The sequence below is a fragment of the Colias croceus genome, chromosome 4 (assembly GCF_905220415.1).
Source record: "Colias croceus chromosome 4, ilColCroc2.1".
NCBI lineage: Eukaryota > Metazoa > Arthropoda > Insecta > Lepidoptera > Pieridae > Colias > Colias croceus.
The window spans coordinates 7,820,765-7,835,681 of NC_059540.1; the positions used below are offsets into that span (position 1 = coordinate 7,820,765).

The following is a 14,917-nucleotide window of genomic DNA, read 5'->3' on the forward strand; positions in this document are numbered from 1 at the left end:
AGCAACTGCGCTCATTATTAGTTCGATAGCTCTACAATTATCTCATTCAAGATTCTAGTAAGATTTTTGCGTGTGTGACGTGGTATAACCTTGAACACATTTTATTTTATAGTTTGCGGCGGGCAAGCGGCAAGTTAGGCGAAGCGAGTAGCGACTACATGCGCGGCTAGAGTGCTTCTCTCGGCACTCCGCAGTCGGCAGTGACGCGGGCGCCCTCACTACGCCTGCTATTATTAAACGAGTTCATTGGAACATCTATTTGCGCAATTTGTAGCATCGCGCCTAAAGCATTCCGATGACCTTACTCTGCCTCCACGCGTGCATTCATATTGATGCTTTGTTTCTGACAATACGAGCGATTCTTATTATACGTTCTGAAAAGTAAATACTAAAGACTTGAACTAATTTTAAATTTATATTTGTAAAATGTCCAGAAGCTCTAGAGTCTAGAGCTTCTGGACATTTAGCTGGTTTTTCCCCGACACAGACGAAAAGATATAAATTCGTCCATTTATCTTGAAATAATCTGTGTTCATCAACGACCTTCCGTTTTCTACTTGAACTTGCTGCCATCACAATAATTTGATATTACTAAATCAAGTTACAACTTGTTTAAACGCACTGAACGAGCGAATGAGATAAACGCGTCCGAAGTTCTGTGAGATGCAAACCTGACTTGCTTGCCAGCCGCGCGCGCCACTGCGTTTCAGCGACTGCCACTGCGTCACCGCACCGTGCGCCCCTACCTGCCAAGCGCGAGCGCGGAACTCAGTTTTGGACTACGCGCGTTTTATTTAACCTATCTTACTTTTACGATAATAGCCATTGACTTTTATACCGTGCCAGATGTGGATACAGTTACCTATTCAAATTGTTTACAATACAGCTGAGCCGGTCGTTCTACAGATATAATTCTCCGAAAATATTAAATGACGAAGCGGGCCTTGAGGCTACGGCATGCATGTGCTTTGTTTCTAAGAATTACAAAAGACCCTAAACTTTGATTACTTTTACGATAATAGCCATTGACTTTTATACCGTGCCAGATGTGGATACAGTTACCTATTCAAATTGTTTACAATACAGCTGAGCCGGTCGTTCTACAGATATAATTCTCCGAAAATATTAACCAAATGTGGTCACTTAATGCGGTATGTCGTAGTAAACAATGTCGTAAAAACCAATGTTTTCGATAAGGCGGTCATATAACATTCAGCCAGGACCTTTGATTTTGGTCAATTTAACCGGTATGTTGTTCTAAAGTTCTAAACGATGTCGCCATAAACGGTTTTGACTGTATATTTTTAAATTATATAATAGAAATAAATACATAAAAACAATTTCTATACATATGAACCTCATTTTGAGTAAACTAATGCCGGGCCGCCAAGGATGCTGCCGCGGGCCGCATGCGGCCCGCGGGCCGCACGTTGAAGACCCTTACTCTAGACATACTAAACTATAATATTAATCTTATTAGATTTCTGAAGTACATTAAATACAAGGAAATAGAAAATAGAAAAAGATGCTTTCTTCTAATAAGTAGGTAGTACCTACGGAGAAGTTGTTATTGGCGATAAAATTACATCTCTTCGCTACTTAAGTGTACGATATTGTTTGTGTATGTACAACAAATACATTTGCGTTTTGAGGCTCTATATTTAAGTGAGTGTGCGTGGCGCATGCGCTCTCGTTGTTTCTACACGCGCTGTCCATTCACTGCGCAACCGATTCGTCCAGCGAGACGCTTAAATTTCAGTAAATATTCAGCGGATTGGGTTTCTTCGACGGACAACAAAATTTTAAATTCAAATAAGGAATGTTTAAAATATTATCGATAAGTGCGTCCATAGAGGCACTAGTCGGAACGGAAAGCGGTGTCGCGTCGAAGCAGCGCGGCGAGCGGGCGGCGAGGTTCGCGCCTCCCGGCCGCGCGAGTGTGCGCGATTGCGCGTGTGGTGGTGAAGTGAGGCTCGTCGCGGCGCGCCCCGTCAGTTGGCGGCGGCGAGTCACGCGCGTCGTCTCGTACAGCTCTCACTATATTATTACTGCACTTCCACCCGCATACTTTGCTACCTTTCAGGCTTCGACTCTCACGCTCTCGAGCGTGGAGGTCGCATCGACGGTCGCATCGACCTCGCGTCGCGGTTTCGGTCTTCGGTGGTTTCACTTAGCGCTCCTGGCACCCGCGTTGCTGCAGCGCTGACCGTAATACGGTTGTGTACATGCCTGACTCCGGCTGGTCTGTTGGCCGCGTGCTGTGACAGTGAAATCGTGAGTTTTCGATTGCGGATGTGCAGTGATGGATAAATAAGACAACCGCGCTAGTGCACGCGCGAACTACATAACGTATACTTTCTAGCGGAGTGCGAGAGTGGATCGTCAAAATTGAGCCCAAACTGTATCTAGGTGGGTATCGTAGGTATGGTTTAAGATTACAGCATAACCCAGCGCGGTGAGAGCGCTTTCTGTTGGCTGCTGGTAATGCGTTAACTGAATATTTATAGCGTTAATGTTTGAAAGAATTGCTTGTTTATTGGAAGTAGAAGCTACGCCCGCATATCGCCGTATACCTACCAGCATCTTGTTCCAAAGTTTGCCTTTGTATAATCATATTATTCAGATAACGTACTTACCAGAAACCTTTGTGGCTATTCATTAAAATGTATCTATTATAATAATTTAATGTGACTACCAAAGGCAAAGTAAGGTGAGTATAACTACCTAGTAACTTGCCTGCTAACAAATTCTTGCTTAACCATTATCAAAATAACAGCATCAATTAAATTACTATTTCTTTTTTCTACCGGTATAATAATTATCCTCAATATTTATCATTAAAATATAACAATCGAAAATGGAAGACAAAAATATACCTACAACTAGGTAGGTATATAAAAATAGTTTATAAATAATCAATAAAGACTAACAAACAGTTCAGTTGCATTAATTTGCATAATAGGTAGGTAGGTATCATGTTTATGTAACATGTTTAATAACCTAAATGTTCTTGTGATTATTTACGGACACAGGCCTAATATGAGGGGTGAATATTACAAATGACACTACGACAACACTTTCGATTAGGTACTTATGTATAAATTACACATCGATTTTTTCATATTATTATCATGTTACCACTCGTTACCTCGGTATACGTTTGCTCAATTTATATACCTAAATACATATAGGTACCTACATAGATCAGTATTAGGACAGTAATTAATTTTAACATACCTAGAACGCAATGCTGATGCTGCCAAATTTATTTTCATTATTCAGTACATTGTGTACATACCTATCACACTAATTTCACGATTGTTCATTATGAAATACCTAATTCTACATTAAAAACATTGTTATAGGGTAATTGCGCTGGTTTGCCGTCCAGCTTCAGTTTTCGTCCATTTGACTTACCTGCTACAATCACGTGCGTAAAACTTGAATACAAACCTACCTTCCCGCGCAAGTTTGCACTTTTTGCGGTCCATAATGTTTAAGCAACAGTACTATCAACATGAAAATTTGATTTGACAAGAAGAGAGTTCAAAAAATTAACGTAAAAGTGGCCGCTTCGCATCCGTGCCTTGCAGATGTCATCGCGCGAGAGAAAAATGTGCCGGCGAGAAAAGTTCATGGTAAGGTAAATCACTGTTTTAGCTAGTTTACGTAATGTTTTTGGTACGTATGTTTATTTATAAGCATAATAAACGCAATTATAAGTGTTTATCATACTTTTTTATAATACTCTTCGAAATATTAAGTGGACGGATACTAGGTTACCAAATTCTCAAAATATTTGGTTTTCGTCCATGTGGACGGAAACTCAAACAGCTACGTGAATATTTGTTAGGGTCATTTTACTTTATCGGACCTTTAAAATACTGAATAGTTTCTCCCGAAGTGATCTTTATTGCTATTAGTTTAGATTTTTGGTTTCCGTCCACTGCTATGTCAGTGCTGCCAAAATAAAAAAAATATTTAAAGAAGTGGACGAAAACTAAATTTAGCTTTAAATGTTTTAGTTTTCGTCCATGAATGAGTATTGGAGTAGACAAAAATTAAATATAGCTATTCTTTTGCATTACTTTTCGTCTATTTTTACGTATTGAAAAGTTTTCTATTCAGTATCTTCCTTATGCAGTAATTGGTGAGGGCCAGAGTGTTGTAGGTACCTAATATTGTCATTCATTCAGTCATGTATCATTCTCCATAAGTGAAGTAGAGTCAATTATTCGTAGCATAAATGGGGGTAGGTCAGACATAATACACTGTATTTTTCTTGATTATCATTCACTTGAGTATCATCTTTTATTCTAGGTCTGTTTTGCCAATGCAGTATTTTTTTATTATACTTAGGTACTCAACGTATCCTCAGAAAGATCTTATTGTTTTTAGATGGCCTCGAAGGAGTCTAAAAAATCTAGAAAAAAAAGACGCTGCGTACACTGAAGAATCTTTAGTAAAGGCTTTAACGGCAATTCGGAAAAATAAGGCATCAGTAAGACAAGTCTGTAGAGATTAAGGGATTCCTAAATCTATGGTCCTCGATAGAATACACGGCAAAACAACTGATATTTTTTAAAGAAACGTGGGCCAGATCTCGCGATTATTAATGCCAAATAATAATCAGTAAGGCAGCATAGTTTATTTTAGTAGCTAAAACTTATTATTATATGGCTGTGTGTGTATAGTACGTTTCATCTGCAGATAAACAAAGTATTAGAATGAAAATTTTTGTTGTTAGAATGAATATTTCTGTTTTTTGATGTTATTTCAGTCCTGTAATTATTACCTACTTGATTCATTTACATTGTAAGGGACGCATTCCTTTCTTTATTACGAATGATTATACAGTCATCACTAACGCCTATAAGGACTGCCAAGTGCTACATAGATCTCAGTATTGACTAGTTATATTGATTATTATTATTTATTAGTAAAACCACAAGTAAAACTAAACCTGTAAGGTAGTGAGAAATTGTGATGTTAATTAAATAAAAGTATATATTTACCTGTAATTGTTTTTTAACTTAATAGTTGACCTACCCTCCTTTTTCTACACGGTGGTCGAAAACTAGCTTACACTAGGCCGAAAACCAGTTTTTTTGGACGAAAACTAGCATTTACCCTACTTTTGCAGAAAATAATTTAAATTAAAAGATACATCAAAATGATTTATTTTCACTTAATATTATCTTAAAGAAGACTATATAAGGACTTTAAAAAAATATAATATGTTTAAGGAAGGGTGCTCCAAAATATTTATTTCGTATCACAAAGTTGGCAACTCCTATAATTGGACGAAAACCAGCGCAATGACCCTTTTTTTTTTTTATAGTGGAGAATGCATTTAGGCATACCCAGAGCGCTCAGTGAAAGGGCCCTGGGTTATGTCGGACTCACCCTGCAGAGTGCAGGGACCTACCGACTAAACTCCACTGTGTTCCGCCGTGCCGCTGTATTGACGGAGCCGCGGGTATTCGTTGGAACGCATCCGTAGACCCGTCAGCGGCAACCTATCTCTAGGCCCAACACAGCGCAATGACCCTACCTACCTGCATACCCGAAATACAATTAATTAAAATTAAAATAATTGCATGAAAAATACCTTTTTGTAAGCCAAAATTGGTTGATGACAATAATATCTTCGCTTCATATTGAAATACAATATTAATAATTATTGTGTTATATATAATCATATTACAGTTTTTTAATCATGAGTACGTTAAAAATGAAAATTATATACCTACTACTATGTTCCTCGGTCAAAACTTATACCTAGTTAGGTATAAGTTTTAGCTGAGGTAGATAGGTTTTTATTTTACCCAATGTGGGTAGGTAGTAACCCAAAATATGGGTAACTACTCATAATAGGTACGTTCAGAAATATTCATTTGAAGAAAGTGGTGTAATCTATACCTAAATCTCTGTTTCATAAATTCATAATATATAGGAAATAAATACCTAGGTAACGCCCAAAATGCATTCTTAAAATATGTTTTTGCGCTACATTTGTTTTTGAGGGATACCCTAAGGTTAGGTCAACAACATTTACCTGCAGCGAACAGCTTATCGTTAGCTGTAGGTATTCTAAATCGAATTACACCGAACCGACTTCTATAAACTAGCATTAAAGTTAATACCTTCATTGGATAACAGATATCATGTACCTATTGAGTTTACAAGCCTTTTATGCAAGTGCAGGCTGATATTTACTACATTTATTCGAGAAAAATCTATCAATTTATGTACCTATATCTCAACATTTAACAACGACTTCATATTAATAAAGCAAAGAAAGTATCTAGACAGTTCATTTTTTTCACTTAGCCACTGTTTATTTCATAATTTAAAATAATATATTATGACTATTAAGTTAATTATTATAATCAGATCCGATTAATCAACTCTTGACCTGAAAATTGTAATATGTAGTTAAGTAGGTTTATGATTTCGCTTTTGATTAGAGTACCTGCTTTAATACATACATTAATCTGTAAAAATACTACCTCTAGATTTTTTCACTGAAATTGCGTGATTCGATAACTTTAATAAAAAATAATAATCATCATTCCACCCAGAACTTATTTAAAAAAATCATGTGTCTCAACTCAAGTCTTCATCATATTCAGTGATTTTTAAGAGCAACATCAACAAAAATACAGATTTTTTTCAATCAATCAATGACACAAAACAAAAAGTGGAAGACTTGGTCAGCTACACTACAATAGTTTACTAAGACATGGTTAATAAGTTGTACAAAACACCCTTTATACACGAAATTAGACAACTCTACTTTCTAATAAATAGGACCTTTTAAATTTGTTAAATAAAGTAACGAGTGCACTAACAGACTCCGAAACTGTAAGTTAACAAAAACTGAAAACATCCTTCAAGCTGATGAGTTGAAAAGTGAAATCATATTTCCCGTATACTGAGAGCGGAGTATTTTAATTGCTGGAACTAATCTCATACGAGGCTGGCTTGCCTGGTACTTACATTGGATACACGTCGCGTGATAGACAAACTAGAAATACGAAAGTTAAGTTCATTTCTGAAACTTGTTTATCGATTAACAAAAACACAGAATATAACATTGAGTTAGAATGGACAATCACGAAAAGAGTTACGAAATATGTGCCTTTTTTATAATTTAAAAATGTATTTAAATACGTGTATCTAAGAGCCAATTCAATTTCCCATAGAGAATAGTTGGCCCAACATCTCGCGTAGTTATTGTCATTTTACTTAGCTTGCATTTAAATTTTAATTCAATATGAATAGGGAATTTCCTGCAAATAAAATGGTTGGCATCATTATAGTCACGACGTTGCATCGCCGGTGCTGTTAACAATATCAATACATAATAATCTGTGTGCTATTGTCGTCGTGCAACGATGCATGGGTACTAAAATGTAGTGACATTGCCATATAAATAAAATTGTTTTACTTCGTTCTGAAGTGACATGATACTGAGCAGAATTCGTAAACGGCTTTGTGGTTTGCGGCTTTAATTAAAAAAAGAAATACATTATACAGTGCATTTGTATACGATTCTAATGTTACAGTTTAAACTTAAAAATCTCTATAAGAACCTCAGTACAATTAAGTTTATTTTCGCTAAAACAAGTCGTCGTAGAAAAGGTAACTCAACCGCTTTCTATTGAGACATGAACCTATTGTCAATTTTAAACATATGAAATAATTAATTATATTAACTAACCATGGAATTATATGAAATAAAGGCAAAATAATTTATGAAACAGGTACAGATTAATAATTGACGTTACTAAATTGATAATAACTATTAACTATTAATAGTGTCGCACGATCTAGTTGTTTGAATTTAAAAAAAAAATTCTCATGTAACATGTGTACCAAAAATTAACATATTCGGCCCTGTTAAAGTTTACAATACTACGGCCGTGATGCAAAGAATAGAAAAAAAATGTGCCAATTTCAAGAATCAGGACAAGGCTGTGCCCTCGATTCGCGAGAAACATTGGCTCGTAATAAATCTGTTATACTTTTATCTGTCCACTTGTAACCTGATAGCAAAACGGGCGAAGTAAGTTAGTCCTTCTCATTGAAAGATGAATAATTCTATAAAGTACATGTCTGCTTAGGAGTTAGGCATCCAAATTAGCTATTGCGGATTAAAGTGTTCATAATTACCAAAATTGTCAAATTACCCACTTTTATATCTTAATTTAATAATAAGAGTGAAATTTATACCAGAAATCAATCAATCTATCAATAGGTATGTTTATTGTTGAAATCAAATTGATTGTACACCCCATAAAATTTATTTTATAATCTTCTTACCATAGCAATATGACTTTAAAAATTAAAATAATCATCAAGAGCTACAAATACTTTTACTTAAAGTAAGCCAAGTCTACGTACTCTGTTGACAGATAAATAATTAAATATTATACGGAAAACCACAAATGGGCAAGCGTTGTACAAATTTAATCACGTAAGTATTGCCATCCTTGAATAACAACTTCTATTTTACAAAACAGCGTTCACATTACCCGTAATTAGGTGCAAAATCATCACGTGCATTGCAAGCAATTACACAACAGGTCATAAAAGATTAATTAATAAAATGTTTCAATACAAATCTCAAGTGTATTGCACCGTCAAGACATTCATTATCACTTCGGTCGTCATGTCAGTTGCTTGTGTCAACAAAGACGGCGCGATTGCAGGTGCTTCAGAGCGGGCGCGGTCGTTCACCCCGAACTCACTGATATTTGGCTACTATATACCCATGCGTTATAATGTGAGATAACGGGCCTAGGCGTTCCACTTGCGCCGGGAATCAGGACACGTCCGAATTATAATTATATAACGTAGGCAGCTCGCATTACTCATTATTTTTATCACTTTTTGTACTCAATTTTCATTCCACGTGTTTCGAACACGTATAACATTCCAAACACATAAAGATCAAAATGCAATATCATTACTAACCAGCCAATAAAACATATCTAAGTATGTTGAACCCGAATCGCTATCATTGCAATTTCCTCTCTGTATTCTGCAAAACAATTACCCATATTATTACTTCACGAATGCGTAGTCAATGTCATTCAATGACCCAAAAAAAATTTAATGGGTTACGTCATTGGAAATTTTTCTATGTGAGCTGAAATTCGTTCGGCACGCGACTAAAAAGCTAATTCGCTTGCATCCAATACGGAATATTTGTTTAGCGTGTTCATTCAATTCGCAGAAAAGGTTTTCGGGGTCAGTAACATAGGGTTAAGATCCGGAGACGGCCGCAAAAAATCCACGCTCGCATCCAGAGGCCTTATGTCGACGGCCGCGAGAGCTAACAGGGGACACCGTAAGTGGGACGCGGTACGGGTTATTTCGGTGCCCGAATTGGGGCGGCCCGTTAAACATCAGGGTTTCCGAGTCGCGGGGACGAAAACAAATAGTTATACCGAGTGGGCGGTTTTTAATGAGATAATGTTATAGCTGGCTTTATCTGCGTGGGCCTATTCTATCGTGATAAGATTTATTGAAACGTTATAAATTGTTTTAACAGTAATAACTTGAATACAGTTGAGTTTATTAAAGCATTCGTCGGTGCAGTCACGCACAATGTTGGTCTCTGTGATTGTTGTTCCAGCTTTTTCATTTATGTTCAAGTACATAGCTAACCGATATTAGATATAAATACTACTTCGAAATATTGAATAGGATACTTCTTACTTCCAACATAACTTCAACGAATAAACCGATATTATAAATACAACATCGAAATAATAAATTGTACTTCTTACTTCTAACATAACTACAATTTTGTATTTATTAGTCTGGTGAAGTGTACATACCTAATCACATTATAGTAACTAGTAACTAGTAGTAGTCTGGATCATGGAAATGGAGACGATACTAGCTAAGAATGGCTCTATCTAAAGTTTTTAAACTACAACTTTGGTAGTGAGAAGTATCACAAGAATTGTGGGTTGATAGACAATGAAATAGTACTGCTAAAGAACCCAAACAAATTCAAGGTGAGTCAATCAAAGCAAACGTAATGAACTAACGACACTGAGTGATCATGGCTGAAAAAATCTTGGCTAATTGAAAACGAGCTTAATTGGTAGTATTTTTTATACATGGAAATAAAATCTTTGAAATATTTTAATTAAGTATAAAATATATGTATAGTAATAGATGTATACTTGAGCTGATTGTTCCTCCGTCTAACTGTTTTATTTGAAAATTATGATAATTTTATTGCTCAACAGCCGAACTGCCGAAGTGAACTGGAATAGCCTATTTATATTATTTAACCCGTACCGTATTATTACCGGTAATTTGAATCAAACGTACGCATCCTGCGAAAAATTTCGCCTCCAGGCCTTAACAGGTAAATTCGTATCGGAGAACATTATAACGTCTGCTATAAAACTGAATGACTAATTTAACTTCAGTGAATCACTAACAGGTAAAGATTTTTAAACTGATTGAGTACGCATAGAAAAGTCGATATCCGACGCTCTCGCATACACTTTCAAATCACGCCGAGTCAGACCGTCCCCGTGCATTCCTCAACTTGCTCACCCACAGCACTGGACCGGTCCTCGAGCATTGTACGAAACTATATTACACGGTCAAGTTTCGTAGCTTGTTACTCTGTTTATTGCTGGACTCGGGCAGCGACTATTCGCTTTGGTGGCGTTATAAGTCGAGGTGCGGTCTCAAGGTGAATCGCCCGGTCAACATACGTTCGATTCGATCGAATGCCTAGACCAAACATTACCTCGTGCTCTGGCTATAAATATTCTATATAAACTTACTCCTAATTTTCTGTGACGAAGTTTTGTTCATTGTTTTGCCACCGAGTGTTCAAACAATAGATATTGGAACGACACTGGAATTTAATTTACTCGATGACTGGTTCTTAGAAATACGTATTGTTGTACGACTTAGGTCACATCAATTTCCAATTTAAAAATATTTAAGAAATTTGTGACATAATAAAATAATTAAACTACAGATTAGCTTGATAGACTTATGTTAAAATAACTGATTACAATGTAGAGGTAATTTTAAACAGTATTAAAATTATTTTACATGCCACGTGTTTGTTACCTACGATCTGGCCACGTTTTAACGATATCATTTGAGAGTTTAAAATACCCATTAATATTTCCTCCTGATCGGTACCGCGATATGTTTGTACCAAGTCTCGAATAAAAAAAAAAATGTTAAACACGATGACAGAGCGTGGGTTTCATAATCGCGTATCGTAAAAATAACCTACACGTTCTATTTAATAATATAATGGCTCTTTTGTGTGGAAATATAATACATTTACCAAAGCGACACAAGCTAAACGAGTTTAGCATAGATTTTCCAGAAAGCCCTAAACACTGAATAGCGTTAGGCAATTCATTTGATGCCACGTGCGTAGCTCATTGTGAATAGTAGATCGAAGCGTGACTAAATGTTTTTATACTAATATATTTTGAATAACCCTATGGATCGATGTCAATGGAACTCGTACAATAAGGCCGCACGGCCGTTGACCGAAATAAAAAATGAACAGGATTTAAGCGTTAGAAAACGGGAACCGGTATTTTGCATTGAAACTCAGTACTATTCAAATTGGATTATATAACTGGTACATCGCTTTAATTTAAAACATTCATAGAATAATAAATCACAATATTGTATTAAGTATTTCAATTAAAAAGATTTTATATAAATCTTTTTGTTAACAACACCGTACCTACTTTTAGAAGACAAAAAATTTTGAATTAAACCTATTCAATTTTAAATTATTCGAAATTAATTTTAATTATACATACAAATGAAAAAATAAATGCAAACCATAATAATCGGCGTTACATTATCTTTGAACACAAATGGATATTAATTAATTCTTACTCATAATGCAATTTCAAGTTAAAGGTTATGGAAATGTCAGAACGTAATGAATGTCTGAGTTTTCCTCATACTGGGCGCTTATCATCGGGGTCTTTGAACTTAACACAAGTTAAGTCTCCTTCACACTCGATAAGTAATTTTTGAGACGAAGCGGTTGCTGCGTGCAATTCTGCATCTTTGGGACAAAGGCCTGCACGAAATAAACTTCTTGTGGTCATTGAAACGAATATTCATTAGGATATTTTTTGTTAATAATAATGTGACACCAATTAATTGATCTTAATTAGGAAGATAAAGGTTATTTACATTTATTTTTGCCATTATTGATATATATTTGATTTAGAAATGTGCGATTAAGTGCATTGTTTAATAATTCTGTTTTTATCTGATCATGAAAATTTTTATCACTAAATTATCATACTCTTTTATCTTCTCAGCTTATTCTAAAATCATACTTTTAAATAAATATGCGCAAATTTATTTAAATTACTGTGCAAAATAATAAATATCAAATATTTATTATAATTTTAACATGTTTTGATATTTTAATTACCTCTAAACACGAATCACTATCGTAGTTCAAGAGAAACGCGACAAAAAAATGAATTTATTCTTCTTCTAAAGTACTTCTATAATTTAACGGATAACAAAAGATTCGAAGCGTTTAACCGACTGTACCAAAGTATTGAGCAAGAAGTAATTGACAGCAAGCAATGGTAACGACCTACATATTCATTGTAGCGGCAGAAACCGGCCAAGGTAGAGCCCCATGATCTGAACGTGATCTATTGTATCTATTAAACTAGCAACAGAGATTCTTGCCGGTTCTTCTCAGTAGAAATTGTTTTCCGAATATGTGGTAAACGGAAAAACTAGAAAAAAATTAATGTTTGAGTTTGAAAAAAAAAACTTTTACTCCATTCAACTCTACCGTTACTAATTCTTATGTTTTACCGTTTCAATAACTAGATAAAATTAAAATATTTTTGACACACAGGGAGTACTTTAGTCATACAATCAAACCAAAACTATTTTAATTTAGAATTTTAAGAAGCTTAATATAAACTTTTGAATATGTACATTAATTGTATTCAGAAATTTATATTCTCCCCCAACTAAACACCGAACCTATAATCAATTACAACTGTGATATTTATTTTTAATACAAATAAAAATTAAGGTATAAACAAAAAAATTGTTTTAAATAACAAGCCAGTAACCGACTAAAAATGTTTAGATTTTTTATGTGCGATATGGCGACCAAACTCGTTTTTATATAAATGAAGCTGAATAGTAATGTGCCATAAATATTACTTTATTCGGCGAATACCAGTCGTTTTTGATAAAAATGGAAACACAAAAGATCGGCTGCTTAGTTTACAATCATTATAACGTTGAATTTTAAGAATATTGTATTATTTCGATTTCTATAGATTATGTGTTATGCTTGATTTAACGTCCAGTGAGAGTGAGTCTAAATTTGTGTTTATATATTATACTAGCGGTCCGCCCCGGCTTCGCCCGTGGTACATATTAACGTTTTCTCTACATAAGAACCATCCTCGTACTTCAAGGAATATAATAAAAAAAGAATTATCGAAATCGGTTCAGCCGTTCTCGAGTTATGGAATTACAACGAAAAGTGGCATTGATTTTTATATATTAGATTATTATATTTCTTGAGTCAAAAGTCTTTTTAGTTTAGAAGGGCTATATTATTTACTGTCCTGATTCTATTGTATACCTACATATGATATAATAAATAGAGCCCAGTTGTGCTTGTCTAAGCAAATCGTAAATGGTTTCTGTTTGAAAGGCCTGCAAATATAAAATTACAAGCCATTTTATGTCATATAACGTGGTCTTTAGGTAAAAATATTTGTCTTTATAATATCGTTAAATGAAATCGATACCACTAAGAACATCTCCTAAATTTTCCATTTATCAAACATTTATGTTTAATTTAATCAAACTTTAAGGCGTCCTCTACCGCTTACGAGTATAAATTTAATTTTATTAACGTAACAGGTAGAAAAACCTTTAAAAGTTTTCCGACAAAACGACAAAGCTCAGATTATTTTTAATCTTATCCCTTTTATTTGACACTTTAAACATAAAGTAAGATTTTTTTATCCATACATATAAACTCTGTAGAATAGTAAATAATTGTAAAACGGAAGTCAAATAGACACGTGTAATTGCTGCCTTAGATACAACATGTATACAGCACGCCTTGTATAAATACTAGACTCTATTGATCGAATGGCAACTGTCTCTACATTGCGATAAAATTGGCGCTTTTGAATTATATACATTACTGGTTATATATTTAAGATTCGGAGCAGTGCTATAAGTGAAACGAGAAATGAAAATCGCACATATACATAGCGAGCTTGCCAACGTTACATAACCCAATCGGTCACTAGTCGCTACACACACATTTGAAGAATATCTATGCTGCACACAATCACATACATTTATATTATACGAGACGACGGAGACGCTATGTTTGCGTGAGTGTAAGATTTTAATGTAGAGTGATTTAAAAAGCGGAAATCATTTACTTTTTTATTACTATTTTAATCGTGAGAAACTCACTTAAATGCCTCGTCTAGTGTCATTATACGATTCTGCTGTTAAACCAAAATGTTTCAGACAGTGACTCATAATCATCATAAGTGTCATAAGCCATAACACACCAGTTTTCAAATTAAATATATAAAAATAAGCCACGAATGGTGCTTAATTTCCAAAAATATCAGCAGCGCCAAAACTCGTCCGGACACTTGCTTCTTGGCAGACAGGTTTCAGACGGGGAAAATAGACGCAAGTTGCAATGGAAATCTGTGTGAGTAGCGGAAGCGAGGTATCGATCAGGGGTGTGTGGGGTCGGGCGTGCGGCGCGGGTCGATCGGTGCGGTAGAGGTGCGGCCAGCGGCGTTTGGGCGGTGCGTGCCGCGTGCGTTCCGGGGGTCAAGGGCAAGCTTTGCGCCCATTCAGC

General features: G+C 35.2%; 1 protein-coding gene across 5 annotated transcripts in view; it reads left to right on the forward strand.

Annotated features, from left to right (window-relative positions):
* Positions 1–14,917, forward strand: part of LOC123691363 (ecdysone receptor) — a 152,088-nt gene that overhangs the window by 37,898 nt on the left and 99,273 nt on the right. Inside the window, exon 1 of one of the 5 annotated variants that reach the window (XM_045635714.1) lies at positions 1,989–2,409. The exons of 1 other annotated variant lie outside the window; for it this stretch is intronic. The gene's annotated coding sequence lies outside the window, so the exon portion shown is untranslated. Of the gene's footprint in view, positions 1–1,988; positions 2,410–14,917 lie in introns of those variants that run through there. 3 more of the 5 variants (XM_045635715.1, XM_045635713.1, XM_045635710.1) reach the window with 3 other exon arrangements.